Below are 15,480 nucleotides of genomic sequence, written 5' to 3'. Positions count from 1 at the left end.
TCTCCCCCTATTTGATAATGACAAAGCAACATAAAAAAATTGCTTAGTTGATATAGTATGGAAAAAAGGTACTTGTAAAATACATGTGCCTTTTTACTGTTTTTGGGATCTTTTCGGTGACAGAGTTTATTATGAAAATTTACTTATTTTTGTAAAGGATTATAAGGAAAGAATGAAATTACATAATATGGATAACTAAACACTGAGAGCATATTCACTGACAAGAAAGGTGTCAGATACTGTAAAAAATAAATAGAACTCATAAATACATGTCCCATTTACTCTTTTCAGGGATCTTTTTCAGTGAACCAATCATAATAATAAAATATCATTCAAGACAAAATATTACAAAGAATTACAATGGTTTGGGTAGGCTTAAGAAATAAAAGCTATACACTAAAAGAAGAGATAAAAAGGTATACAAGGTTTACAAGATTGAAAGGTTCTTAATCTAGATCTTTGAAGTTGATGTAGTCAGGGACATCTTCTCCTCAAATCTTTCTTCTCAGCATTTCCTTTCGAATCTTGTGGTCTATCATCTCTCTAAAAAGGTTTTCGTTCATTCAAGTTCGAAGATATTCTAAATATTCATTGGGCATAGATGGAACTCAGATACTCGCTGAAACCTGCATTGACCATCATAGTCAATGAACATAAGTCTATATTCAGGTTTCACATGCACTGTATTGGGAATAAAAGGTCCCTTCTCCAGCAGTGACAGATTAAGCATTGAGATATCTGGCTTCTTTTTGTTCTTGAAGAGTTCATCCACTGAAAATTTTGATTCATGCTCATTTATGTGGGACGAACCTTCTCCAAGATCAGAAAGGTTCTTTCTTCTTCGAGAGAACTTCTATGGCAGAGGTGGAACCTCGATGATCTTCAATACTTTGTTAAAAAGTTCATTAAGAGCTTCTTCAATGTAATATTTATGCTTAGATTTTGATCTTTGAATTGCCTGTCGAATCTCGAGCCATTCATAAAAGCCATACTGGCTGAGCAATGAGGGATACTCCATAACAGCATCGTTGTTCTCTCAGAATATGACCATGGAAATTAGAAGGCCACTATCTTTCATCCTCCGCTGTTTGTGATGTTTGAAATCCTGTGAGGGCTCATTCTTGTTTCGATCCTGTCTCTGCACCAGTTCAGCTCGTAATCTTTCAGTGCCAGCACTCTTTGTCTTTTCTGTTCAGCTTCTTCCAAGAGTAGAGCATGTGCACTGAGGGGATCATTTTGCTTGAACATCCCTTACATGAGCTTCATTGGCTAAAATCTTGTTTAAATCCAAACTATCTTTCAGTTGTTGTTGATGTTGCTTCAACTCTTGTTTATCTTTCAGGGATTCTTCTCGTTCAGATTCGGAAAGAAAGTCGAACTCACCGCATCCAGAGGTACGAAGAGGAATTTTTATGGATTGGTGAAGTCGACTTATAAACTGAGCCATCCTCAATACTTATTCAACCTTAGCGTACAAGTTGTCTAGACGACTTCATAGGATCTTCATCATCCTCACGAACTTCAAAAGCGAAGGGAAGATGGTTGAGGGGTTGAGAACGGCTGTTGTAGAGAGAGATAAGAGTTTAGAGGTAGGATGTAGAGAAAAAGAAGATTCAACTTTTGAGGTAGAGGGTGCAAACACTGTTGAAGTATTTACGACCTCAGGATAGATGAACGCCCTAAGAAACAGGGCTAAGTTGTCTTCAACAACTCCTTTCCCTTTGCGAGAGTAGGAGTGCTGGTGAGAAGATCTATCCCCCTGGGAAGCAGGTTCCCTGAAGGAGATTCCTTTAGCAAGGTATCTTAGGATGAATCAGATGGATAAATCATCATCATCACCAAGGTCAACACCTGAGTCAGGTATCTCGGGATCCTCATCACCATCATCTTCATCTTCTCCTTCTTCATCACCAGCATTCACAAATGTAGAGGTGGAAGGAAGGTCTTCACTGTCAGCAACAACCTCGGCATTCTGATTTAGGATAAGGAAGTCTGTTTCAACTTGGTTAGCATCTTCAGCAACATCCTTTTTAACAATCTTCTCTCCCTCTTTGTCATCATCAACGGAGAGAGGGAGGCGAGAAGCAAGGTCGTTCAACATCTGCTCTTTGAAGGTTGAGCTCAGCAACCATGTCTAGCTGATGACGATCAACAGCACTGAAGGAGGGTTCAGGGATAGGCGTCGACTTTTGTAAAAGCTGGAAAAACCATTCAAGGAGCCACCATGCTTGGTAAGTTGAGCCTTAATATCCTCAGCCTTGTTGGAGAGTTCAGCGATGGCATCAGAGTTGTGCTGGATTCCCATATTCATGGAGTTCAGCTCGCTTTTGACTTCATGTATCATAGCTTGGACAACAAAGAGGCTGTGAGTGTGAGTCAGGTCTTCCTTCAAGGGCATTCCCTGTTGAATGTCATCCATCTTATCAATGATAGTGGCAATAGTAGGGAGAAGCAGCTTGACGTCCCCAACCATGTCATAGGCGTCAGTCTCGATGACTGGGGGTTTATTCTCCATAAGAGCTGTAGAGAGAGAAGAACATTGAGTATGATAAATCTTAAGGTTAGTATCAAAGAAAGAAAGGGGGGTGGTTTGGTGTATACATGAGGGTTCCTCAACATTATCCAATTTATTACCGCTAAGGCAAAATTTCTCGAATGTACTGTCGAGAGGATTAGCCGCGTGTTGCTGAGGGGAGTCAAGGGGATCATCCTCGGGTCCTGTGGTTATAGCTTCACCAATTGTGGGGACAACCACCATTGGTTTCTCCGCTCATGTAATATATACCAAAGAAGGAGGGGAGGGGAGAATGGTTAAGAAAAGAAGTGGAGGATCAGCAGTGGTAATGCTGGGAATCACACATTCGGTGAGTTGGGTCACTGAAGTGGTTGGGGTAGGTACCACACATACGAAAACTGTAGAGGATATAGCTGAAGAGGAAGGGAGGGTTAAAGTAGATGCCTCGGGGGTAAGGAAAAGTTCAATAAATGAGACATGTTGAGAGGTCTCAGCTAGCTGAGAGGGCTTCCCTTTTATAGATTTCTTAACCCTCTCCAGGGATTAAAAGTGACTTTAGAAGGTGTCCTCTTTTGAGAGGATAAGGTGGTAGCAGCATGGATAGACTTTGGAGGTTGAGCTAAAGTCATTGTTGCTGAAGAAGAAGAAGAAGAAGAAGGAAGAAAATAAAAAATATTAGCTATCCTCAGCATGTGAGAGAATAGACCAATATCTGAAGGCTAGGACTTATAATCAAGAGTCCTTGATCCAAGCCTACAGACGGGAAGGTCACTCTGAGCGGGATAGTTTGTCTTTAAGATTCTGGCTAGAATCATGCTCAATAACCTGGTGTAAGGGACCACCTTCTTCCATTGGCGCTTGTTCAACTTTAACGCAGGTCGTTAAAGATAAGCTGAGCAAAGTCAGTATTGACGTTCCTGATGACTGAGCAACCAATGTTCAGTGCCAACCTGCTCGTTGGGTCTTGGCCTCCGGTTTTCCCACCCACATAATAAATGAAGTGAGAAAACAAGTATTGCCATACTACAGGCATCCGGTTCTTCTCAACCTTGTTCAGAGACTTGTTGAGCTCTAAATCAGAGTCTTTCTTCATCTGCCAGTCATAGTGAATGTCATCTAGAAACTTGACGATGGATTCACTATCAGGGTCGCTGGCGTAGGGAGTGATCCTTGGAAGCTGTAAGGTAGAACAAAACGTTGCAAGACCAAAACTCAATGTCATGTTGTTGATATGGCAAAAGATCTTGACGTCGGAGTTTCCAAACTTGTCTTTGGAGGTCTTCACCTCATCAGCATACCAGAACTATATTAAGACATCCTTCAGCATGATTGGTTGGAATGTAAGAGCATAGCCAACATGCAGTTCTTTAGGAAGGAGGCCGCTTCTGCTAAGTGAGATTTATCTACGAGGATCTCCAAATGAGCAATGTGGTTTTTTAGTTTGAAGGATCATTCTTCAATACCAAAGTGTACGTTCCAGCACATGCCATTTCTATTTAAGAACAAGGGGAAATAAAACAATATACGAATGTTTTAATCACAAAGCTTTTCAGAACAAAAGTTTGAAGGAACTTTTCATTCGAAAACCAAAAAGAAAGTAGGTTTTCGAGAAGATTTTTAAGAAACAAGGTTGATATAAATCAAGAAAAAGAAAGATTTATACAACTTATGTTGTTTGTATTTGAAAGAAGAAACAAAAACTTAAAAATATAAACAAGTTTCTTTGAAGATTAATGATCGAGTGGAAACCACAGACTACAATCAGGACCAAAAGCAAGTATACAAATAGTCCCAATATCGTCATTCAAGTAATAAAAGTGGTACAAGTACCGGATATCGTCCACAAGGATCGTAGTACAAGTTTAGAAGAAAGTAAAGTTAAGGAAATGATTTCAGAAGGCGAATTCGAAGACTTTGATTAGAACAGAGTTAACACAACTAAAAACATGAGATAACAGATAATAAAAGCAAGCTAGGGTGTATGACTTTTCGGGTGAGATGTAAAAATTATTTCTAGTCGACCAATGCTGTCAAAATGCTACAACATGAAACCAWGCTGACAGATTGCTACAACAGTCAATCAGTAACAACTATTTTTACCAATTACTTTGAACGTATTCCTCTCAGACTTCACCAATGCACTGATATTATAGCTTCCAACCCATATCTCTATGAGGTATCCAGACCAGTGAAAGTGAAAAACGGTGTCTTCAAAGTATATGGATAAACAAATCTCTTTGTTAAAATCACTCTCTCGAGTGGATTCCCATATCATTCAAGTTGACGTTTTCTGAATGGCTCATTTCTGAGTCCATTCCACTATAACACTTCAGAGTGATCAACCCGTCGAGAATTAACAACTTAGAAAATACGGACAATAAATCTCTTTGTTAGCAACTCTCTCAAGTCTACTTCCCATATCATCCAAGTTGACGTGCAAACAATGGCTCAGCTTAGAGTCCACGACACTTTAACACTTTCAAANAAGTGTCATTGGTTTTATAAAACTTGAAATGAAAAAGTAAAACATCGTTGTTACATGAAAGGGTCGACTATATTTTGGTTTAAAAACTCACCCTTTTCGTTATACACCCGAGCTAATAAAATTAGCTACTCATGACGAAAAGTAAATAACAAGAAATATAAAGTGCGGTAAATAAAGACATAAAGTAATGCGGAAAGTAAATACGGAATATAAATGACGGAATAATAAAGATGCGAAAAGCGTAATAAATAAATGACGTAAATAAATTGCAAGTAAGCGTAAATAAATTAAAGACGAAATGTAAATAACAATAATATAAATAAAGCGATTAAATACAGTGATTAAAGAAACTTGAAATGCCAAAAGATTTCTTATATTTAGAAGACAACTTGTTCTCCAAGTAGTATGGAGAACTACTTGAGGGAAAAGTGTGGAGTAGAAGTGTTGAGGGTGTGGAGGTGTGTTCAATACTCCTCCCAACATCCCTTTTTATACTAGGGATGGAGTGAGGGCAAAAAGGTCATTTCACACCCACCTAGTTCAAAAGGAACTAAATAGTACATAAAAGCAAACAAATATTTAGAAAGTAACTACATTAGTCTTGTAAACTCCAGTTAATCTGATTAAACTACAGCTGATTCAACTTTAGAAAGCTCTCAAATGTCTTCCCATGGTCTTGTCAGTCAACTCCAAGTCTCATCCATCTCTTCATCTGCCATCAGGTCATGCTACCACATTTCCACAGCATCGACTTGCTCCAATCTGTCCAAAATAAGCTTAATTTAGACCAAAATCCACTAAAAACAGGTTCATCATTTACTTCAGCATAAAAATAGAGAAAAGAGATAAAATGACTCAAAGTTGGGATATAAATGAAAAATAACCTATCTAAAAGAGAATAAAAAGGTACTTTACGTACTAAATACTTAGTACGTATCACACCCCCAAACTTAAACCGTTGTTTGTCCCCAAGTAACCAAAAGACAACTAAAAATGACTCAATTTTTAAAATTTTGCAAGAAAATGCAGTAAGTGCATACACATGTTGATTATGCCAAAATGCACCATATAGCTTTCATAAATCTCAAGTAAGCATGCCCAATCTAACCATTAGCATAAACCATAGGCTAGCTTTATTTGCTCTTTGTTATGCTCAACACATCATAAATCAAGATCAATAAGACTTTGGAAGTAACTGGTTTGCTCTCATTTGGCATATTTTTTTTCCTCTTTTTGCCTTTTCTCACTTTTATGCATCAACATTGAATTTTTCAAATTTTTGGCACTTTGTGCTCTTTTGTTGAATACATTTACACCTGCCCCTATGGGACATTTTTGGTGTTTTAGATCTCAAATATGGCATTGAAGCTTTATGCACTTTGTGCACTTTGATCTCCACTTTTGGCACTTTGTGCTCTTTTGCATTGCTTTGATCAATATGTCTATGTTGGTACCCACCTCCAAACTCAGATTTTTCAATGTCCTTATTGGAAGTATATAGGGGGCTATTTATACAATGGCTACAAGTGGCTAAAATATTGAGAAAAGAACAAAGGGCCTACATCCTTTCTTAGTTGAGCATATGATGTGGATCAAAATGTGTTCCCAAGAAAAACAAGCTAGTTCTAGTGATACCAAGTGATTAGAAAGTATAACTAGACTACAAGAATTATTTTGGCTATACAAGTATATGGCAATTATAAACATATGTGTTCTTTGCAAGAAAATAAACTAGAAAATGTAAAAGACAATCCCAGACTCAAGAAAATCAAAACAAGTTGAAATAAAATAAATAAATAAAAAAGCTAAAGAGGGGATGATAGAACCTGTCCTACTCCATAGGAGTAGGTGAAGTGGAGATGATGTCCTTCAACTTCTTGCATTCTTCCTTCAGTCTAGCATTCTCTCCAAACAGCCTTGCATTTTCTGTCTTCAATGCCTTCAACTTCTTTCCTAGCTTCTTGACTTGAGCACTTGTCTTTGCCTCAAGCTCAACCCTTACTAACTTGATGTCTCCCCTTGTCTTCTTTTCGGCAGCCCTCACTTGCTCTACCAACTCTCCCTTTAACCTGTCCATCTTGTCAAAGAATTCATTCCTTTGTGCTGACAAACTATCCATTAAACTGCTGTTTTGAGCAAGAAGGTCTTGCATCAAACACAACATATCACCAGCCCCATTCACCTTTTCCTTCTTCTCCCTAAGCCTAGAAACTGTCTTCATGTCAATCTTCCATTTCTCCCCTTGTTCTTTCACCATTTGATCCTCACAATACTGAGGAATTCCATTTTCCACTAACAACCGTGTGATCAAGCAAGGGAAATACATCTTCCCCCTAGTTCTACCCGTGCATGTCCGAATACTCTTCTCTGTTACTCTCCCAAAGTTGATTGTCTTACCTGTAACTAGACAATAAAGCAACAACATTCTCTCCACCAAGACTGAGTTGTCATGTGTGGTGGGAGCAATGGAGTGCCTCAAAAAGTTAATCCACACATTTGCATTGGCTGTAAGATTATAGGCCTTAAAAGTCCTCAACATGTAGTTCAAGTGGTCATCCCAAACAGCCCCTAGTTTCCGTATCTCATCAGCCACCTCAGTCAAGTCTTCTATGGTCGCATGTCTCATCATTCTAGAGTAATCAGTCTTTTTAGGGGGGTCTAGGCCATACAGCGGATTGATGGCTTTAGAGTTGAACATGAAAGTCATCCCCCTAATCGATATCTTGGATGTGCTATTTGCTGCTAATTCAACATAGAACTCCCTAATTAGAGTCAGATTATAAGAAGTTGGAACCATGCACATTTGCTCTATACCATGAGCCTCTACCACTTCCCTTATGAATGCAAATTCCCTAATGCTTTGCCTATCAAATCCCTTGTCTGGGAATCTAACCCTGTTTTGGAACATAACATGCATCTTTTCAGCAGCCTTAGAACTAAAACCATTATAGGGTCTGATCGGCCTTGGAATGGTGGTTGGCCTTTGGGCCATAGCCACCCTCTTCCTCTTAGGTCTGGAGGAATGTTGCTGTGATGCTACAACATCAGTTTCAGAGTTCCTAGGCGACTCAATGACAACCCTTTGAGACCGGGTCTTCTTCCTAGGTGGTTCCTCATTAACTACTGCATTTGACTTCTTTTTATCACAAGCTTCAACCAACCTTCTTTTTTTAGACATAACCTCAACAGGGGGTTCTTCATCCTCTTCCCTAAAAAAATTCCTCATTGAGGTCGGGTATGTGATCATGAGGAGCAACATGAGGCATATCATCCTCATCATCTGTATCTTTCCCAGAGGCAGTAAAAAACAGTGGCTTCCTTGGTTTTTCAATAACAGTGATGTTTTCGAGACTGCATGCCTTATTTTCCATCCAAATCTCCCCTGTCTGTGCCATAGAAGCAGGTTCCTCCTCTTCCTCAGAATCAGAAGTGAAGAGGCCCTCAAGGGGTGTACTATCAGATGAGGATTGTACCTTTTGAGAAGTTTCGATTGATTCCCTGTTGGTGGTGGTCGGAGATGAAGTTGGGATTGGGGCCTTCTTTGGAATCGACATAGTGGAGGATTTCACCATTTCCTTTGCTTTCTTCAGGGGGTTTGAAAATGGGATGATGGCAGCGAATGGCACCATTTAGAGAGGAGGCACGACGATAGGTACTTCCGGTGGAATGGCGTCGACGGCGACTGGAGTGGATGATGGTGGCAGGGATGGCGACGGCGGTGGAGACGGTGAGTCTTCATCGATAAGGGTAGTCGAAGACTCACCCTTCTTCTTTTTCACAATAGGCAGTCTCTTCCCTCTCCTTGCCGACTGTCTTCTGAGGAAACAGGGGTACGCCTAGCGGCAGTAGCCACCGGCGGTGGTGGGTCAGATGGTTGCGTCGGCGTCTGTTCGGCTGCACTTGACAGTAGTGGATCGCGAACCGTGGCTCTCTTCACTCTTGCTATTTTCGAACGTTGGAGATGGTGGGGGGACGGTTACCAGTCGGGAGCGATAAACAGTTAGAAAATGAGAGGGAAATGAGAAGAGAAAAGAGGGTTTCTTGGGAGATTAAGGGGTTTTTTCTAAAAAACAAGGGCAAGATGGGAAAAAGATGAGGTTGGGTGATGTCATCCTTGGAAGCATGCAAAAGGTGTGTGTACTTGATGGGAGTCCTCTTTTTCTTTTCAACCAGATTTTTCAAACACAAGTCACCAGAGGGTTTTATTTACTTTGACAAGTTGGGGAGATGGGTTAGAAAAGGTGGTAACAAGATGTCTTTTCATAAACAAATAAGTACTTTTCCTTACATCTTGTACCAAATTCGGCTGGCAAAAAGAGATGACCACATTTCTTTAAAAATTAATTTTTAAGAATGACATCATTTATTTTTCCACTCAAAAATTTTCAGGCTTTAAAAATTTTCAAGATTCTCCATGAAAGGCTAGGGTTTTCAGATGCTGCAGCAAGACCTCAGGCTTTTCTTGATGATTGACTGGACTGCAAAACACACGACAAATAATGACAATATTATTAATAATAATATTAACTATAATAACAGAAATTAAAGCAAATATAAATATTTACACACAAACATTTTGGACTTTATAAAAAGTCCAAAAATATAGAAGCTTTTAGCAAAGGGTAACAAAATTCACAGAGCATAACTCTGGAATTTCTACCGCATCATGAAACAACTTCACTCTTTGACCGTTGACTTTGAACACAGAATTGTCCTCAGGATTGATTAGGTCAACTGCTCTGTATGGATAAACTTTATGAATAAGGAAAGGTCCAGACCAACGAGACTTGAACTTTCCGGGAACAGTTTCAACCTAGAGTTAAACAAAAGAGTTTTCTGACCAGCTCTTAACTCCGGTGTTGAATTCTTTTATCATGCCATTTTTTTGTTTTATCTTTATAAATCTTGGCATTTTCATAGGACAGATTCCTATGTTCCTCTAATTCACACAACTGGACTTTTTTTTTTTACTGGCAGCCATATCTGGGCACATGTTTAATTCTTTGATGGCCCAATATGCTTTGTGTTCTAGTTCCAAAGGTAGCTGACAAGCCTTACCAAAAACCAGCTTATATGGGGACATACCAATGGGTGTTTTAAAAGCAGTCCGGTATGCCCATAAAGCGTCATCCAACTTGAAACCCAATCCTTCCAGTTTGGCTTGACAACCTTTTCTAAAATTCCTTTTATTTCACGGTTTGAGAGTTCAGCTAATCTATTGGTTTGCGGGTGATAGGCATTTGCTATTCTATGGTTAATGTTGTACTTTTCAAGAACTTCTCTCAACAGGTTATTTACAAAGTGGGTACCCTCATCACTGATTAGTACCCTTGGGGTACCAAACCTTGTAAAAATCTGTTTTTGAAGAAATTTAACCATAATTTTTGCTTCATTAGTAACACAAGCCATGACCTCTACCCATTTAGACACATAATCAACAACCACTAGAATGTATTGACAATGATTTGATGGGGGAAATGGACCCATGAAGTCTATCCCCCATACATCAAACAACTCTACTTCTAAGATCCCATTAAGTGGCATTTCATTCCTTTTGGAAATGGAACCACTTCTTTGACACTCATTGCATCTTTGTGCAAAATTATGGGCATCTTTGAAAAGAGTAGGCCAATAAAAAACAGATTGTAATACTTTAGCCGCTGTTCTTTGGCCTCCAAAGTGTCCTCCATATGCTGCTTGGTGGCAATGCTGCAGAATTGCTGCCACTTCAGTTTCTGGGATGCACCTTCTTAAAATTTGATCTGCACTGATTTTAAACAAATAAGGGTCATCCCAAAGGTAAGTTTTAGTATCATGGAGAAACTTTTTGAACATATGGCCAGAAATATCAGAAGGTCTAATTCCACAGCCAAATAGTTTGCTATGTCAGCAAACCATGGTGGCTTTGATTCTAACACTAGAATTCTCTCATCAGGGAAGGTTTCAACAATCTCTCCTTCTTCTAGGGTCTCCCTAGGCTTCTCTAATCTTGACAAAAGGTCTGCAACTTGGTTGTCAACTCCTTTCCTATCCACTATCTCAAGGTCAAACTCTTGCAACAACAAAACCCATCTTATTAACCTAGGTTTAACATCTTTTTTTGAAATCAAGTACTTAATGGCATCATGGTCAATGTGAATAATGAACTTTGTTCCCATCAAATATGATCTATATCTCTCAAAAGAAAAAACCACAGCTAAGAGTTCTTTTTCAGTTGTTGTGTAGTTAAGTTGTGCTTCATTCAATGTCTTACTTGCATAATAAATTGAATGAAAAACTTTTTACTTCCTTTGACCTAAGACAGCTCCAACATCCCAGTCACTGGCATCACACATGATCTCAAAGGGTTTGTTCTAGTCAGGAGCAACAACTACCGGTGCGGTTACTAAAGCTTTCTTTAAAGTGTTGAATGCATTTTTATATTCATCCGTAAAATCAAATTTTTGATCATGCTGCAAAAGTAAACACAAAGGTTTTGAGATTTTTGAAAAGTCTTTTATAAACCTTCGGTAAAACCCAGCATGACCAAGAAAACTTCGTAATCCCTTGACAGTAGTTGGTTCAGGTAGTTTTTCAATGATTTCAAGTTTAGCTTTGTCTACCTCAACTCCTCTTTTGGAAATCAAATGGCCTAAAACAATTCCTTCTTTGACCATGAAATGAMATTTTTCCYAGTTGAGAACCAKATCAGTTTCYTCAYATCTTTCAAGWCTCMTTTTTAAATTTTCCAAACAATTATCAAAAGATGAGCCATAAACTGAAAAATCATCCATAAAGATTTCTATGGATTTTTCAAGCATGTCAGAGAATACGGACATCATGCATMTCTGAAAAGTTGCAGGAGCATTGCAAAGTCCAAATGGCATTCTCCTAAAGGCAAAAGTACCATAGGGACATGTGAAAGTGGTCTTTTCTTGGTCCTCGGGTGATATGGCTATTTGGTTATATGCGAAGTATCCATCCAAAAAGCAGTAATACTCTTTTCCAGCCAACCTGTATAACATCTGATCAATAAAAGGCAAGGGAAAATGGTCTTTTTGAGTGGATTTGTTTAGCCTACGGTAGTCCATACATGCAACCAGACACTATTCTTGTAGGGATAAGTTCATTCTTGTCATTGGTGACAACAGTAAACCCTCCCATCTTTGGGACACATTGGATTGGACTAACCCAGGAACTACCGGCTATTGGAAAAATTATTCCGGCGTCTAGCCATTTCAAAATTTCCTTCTTCACTACTTCTTTCATGACCGGGTTCAATCTCCTTTGAGGCTCTATAGACTTGAAGTTCTTTTCATCTAGGATGATCTTATGTTGACATATAGAAGGACTAATCCCCTAAAGGTCAGCAATGGTCCATCCTATGGCTTTGGTGTGCAACTTCAACATATCTACAAACTTCTTTTCTTGATATAGATCTAGGGTAGATGATATGATGACATGTAGTTTACCTTCCTCTCCTAGAAATGCATACTTCAAGTGAGATGAGAGTTGCTTTAACTCCAGAACAGGTGGTGAAATTATAGATGGTGTAAAATTCTTAAGCTCACTATTGTCCAACAACTCAAATGCTGCAACATCAGATGGGACATCACTTTCTAAATCCTCAACAGTCTCATCACCTATCTCAGCACTCTCCTCCTCTTCTAACTTACAGACCTTCCTAACTCCTTCCTCATAGCACATTGTCTCAATCTCAGTAACTCCTGAGCATTTCTCTAAGTAATCAGGGTACTTTAAGGAATTAAAGACATTGAAAGTGACTTTCTGGTCTTGGAGTCTCATGGTGAGCTCTCCCTTTTGGACATCAATCGAAGTTCCACCAGTGGCTAAGAAAGGTCTTCCTAAGATTATGGGAATATCCTTATCAGCCTTAAAATCAAGAATGATGAAGTCAGCCGGAAAGATGAATTTGTCAACCTGAACTAAGATATCCTCAATCTTACCTTTAGGATAAGCTACGCTTCTATTGGCCAATTGCAAGGTGACAGTGGTGGGTCAAGCTTCTCATATGCCTAGGGTGTTGAAAACAGACAAGGGCATAAGGTTGATACTAGCTCCCAAATCACATAATGCTTTACCAATCTCCTTTCCACCTATAGAACAAGGAATAGTGAAACTCCCTGGGTCTTTAAGCTTGGGGGGTATTTTGTTGGTTATAAGCGCACTACATCCCTCAGTAAGAGCTACGGTCTCATATTCGGTTAACTTCTTCTTCTTACTCAAAATATCTTTCAAGAACTTGGCATAACTAGGCATCTGCTCAATTGCTTTAATAAGGGGTATGTTGATATGAAATGCTTTAAACACTTCCAAAAACTTTTTAAATTGCAGTTCTTCCTTTTGATTCCTTAACCTTTGGGGAAAAGGAACATAAAGAGGAACTGGTTTAATGATGGCTTTGTCAGGTTGTGTTGAGCAAGACGGGTCCAGAGTACCTAGAGTCTTGGTCTTACTTTCTTGAGGTTCAGATGAGATTACAACTTTGGTTTTTGGACCGGTTATAACCTCATCCTCAATTGGCTTTTTCCTAGCAACTTCTTTCGGGAATAACAAAGGATAGTCCGAGTTAGGAGGAACAAAAGTGGTGATCTCAAGAAGTGGGTTATCCAAAGGTTTTGGTGGACTTTCAGTAACATGGACCATAGGTATAGTCTCAGGTTTAGACGCAACCTGTTCACTTTCTTTTGGTATGGTCTCGGTTAATTCCTTACCACTCCTAAGAGTCACTACCTTTACATGCTCTTTTCCTAGATCTCTCGGGACTTCAGTGTTACTAGGCAAAGTACCAAGGGATCTACTATTCTGATTAAGAGCAAGTTGGTTGACTTGCGTTTCCAGGTTTTTGATGGCAGCACTTTGTTGATTTAACAAAGATTGATTTTGAGTCATCATTTGTTGATGTGCTTGGGACTGAGCCACCAGTCCTTTTATCATAGCTTCCAAGGATGATGATTCAGACTATGGAGGTGGTTTGGTCTGAAAAGGTGGTTGATTACTTTGAAAATTTTGGTGATGGTATTTTGAGAATTAGAACTGCTTGCATGTTAATGTTGTTGAAAATTAGGGTTTCCTTGTTGCTTATGGACTGGGGGGGGGTTCAAACTTGGACTATTCCATGAAATATTTGAGTGCTGTCTCCAACTAGCATTATATGTGTTAGTGTAGGGATTCGATATGTTATGAACATAATTCACAGATTCAGCGTTATGTGGACACAATTCATAAGAGTGTTCCCCTCCACAACAGACACATTGCACTGAGAGGGCAGCTGGAATAGGTGATGTAACAGCTGACTACACTCCTTGGCCAGAAGTTAGATTTTTAAGCATATTGGCCATAGAAGAAAGTTGTGCTGTCAATACAGTATATGCATCAACATCATGTATTCCTGCTGTCTGCTTTTGCGGTTGAGCATGTGGATCAGCCCAATGTCCATTATTAGCAGAAATTTTTTCTAGGATCTCATATCCTTCATTGTAGGTCATAGCTGAAAGGCTCCGCCCGCAGTCCTATCGAGCATTTGTTTTGCCATGGGATTTAACCCATTGTAAAACGTCTGGAGTTGAATACAATACGGGATGCCATGGTGAGGGCATCTCCTTAACAACTCTTTGAACCTTTCCCAAGCGTCAGGAACAGCTTCATCGTCCATTTGTTTAAAAAGGAGAATTTCATTTCTGGACTCAGCGTTCCTAGTTGGTGGGAAATATTTTTGCAAAAACTATTCCGCCATATTACTCCATGAAGGCACAGAACCCGGAGTTAATGAATTAAACCATGCATTTGCCTGATCCCTTAGAGAAAGTGGAAATAAAGTGAGTCTCAGAGCGTCATTATACACTACCGGGATCAGGAAAGCATCAGTGATTTCCATAAAGGATTTCAAATGTGAGTGTGGGTCCTCCGAAGGTAATTCGGCAAATTGTCCGTTTGTTTGCAACATGTGAAACATAATCGGTTTTAGTTCAAAATGGAGAGCGGTCATATGTAGCCTAACTATCCCGAAATTTAATTGCTCAAAATCAGGGATGACATAGTCCATGATCCTTTCATTTTTGGAATTTGCCAAATTAATGATGTTCATAGTTTGTTCTCTTGGTTGTTCATTATTTTCCGATTCTGTGTCCTCATTATGATTATTATGATGGTGGTGTTCTTGCGGAAAATTCGGAAATGGTGGTATTGCCCCAAAGGCAGGCGGTTGGTTTTCTAAATGTGGAATCTCGGGGATGATTGGGGGAGGTAACTCCATGTTAGGAGAGAGTAGAGCAAAAATTGCTCTTTAAGCCCTCCTTCTTTGGCGAAACGTTTTCTCAATATCGGGATCCAATTCAAAAATTTCCCCGCGTTGTCTCCGTGACATACACCACTTTTAAAGACGATTTAAAACGGGACGAGAAAAATCAAATCTTTTACTTCACTAAACAGGAAACTTTTAACTAAACAATCCCCGGCAGCGGCGCCAAAAAACTTGATC

General features: G+C 39.3%; 1 non-coding gene across 1 annotated transcript; it reads left to right on the top strand.

The window, feature by feature from the left end:
* The first annotated feature begins 14,581 nt into the window (after positions 1-14,581).
* On the top strand, positions 14,582-14,687 carry LOC112503150. The gene has a single exon (XR_003067867.1). It is a non-coding gene; the product is annotated as a small nucleolar RNA R71 (small nucleolar RNA).
* The last annotated feature ends 793 nt before the right edge of the window (positions 14,688-15,480 follow it).

This window comes from Cynara cardunculus, unplaced genomic scaffold (assembly GCF_001531365.2).
Source record: "Cynara cardunculus var. scolymus isolate 2C unplaced genomic scaffold, CcrdV1 Un_Scaffold_2605, whole genome shotgun sequence".
Taxonomy (NCBI): Eukaryota; Viridiplantae; Streptophyta; class Magnoliopsida; order Asterales; family Asteraceae; genus Cynara; species Cynara cardunculus.
The sequence above is the reverse complement of the archived record's forward strand: the minus strand, read 5'-3'. Positions and strand labels throughout refer to the sequence as shown.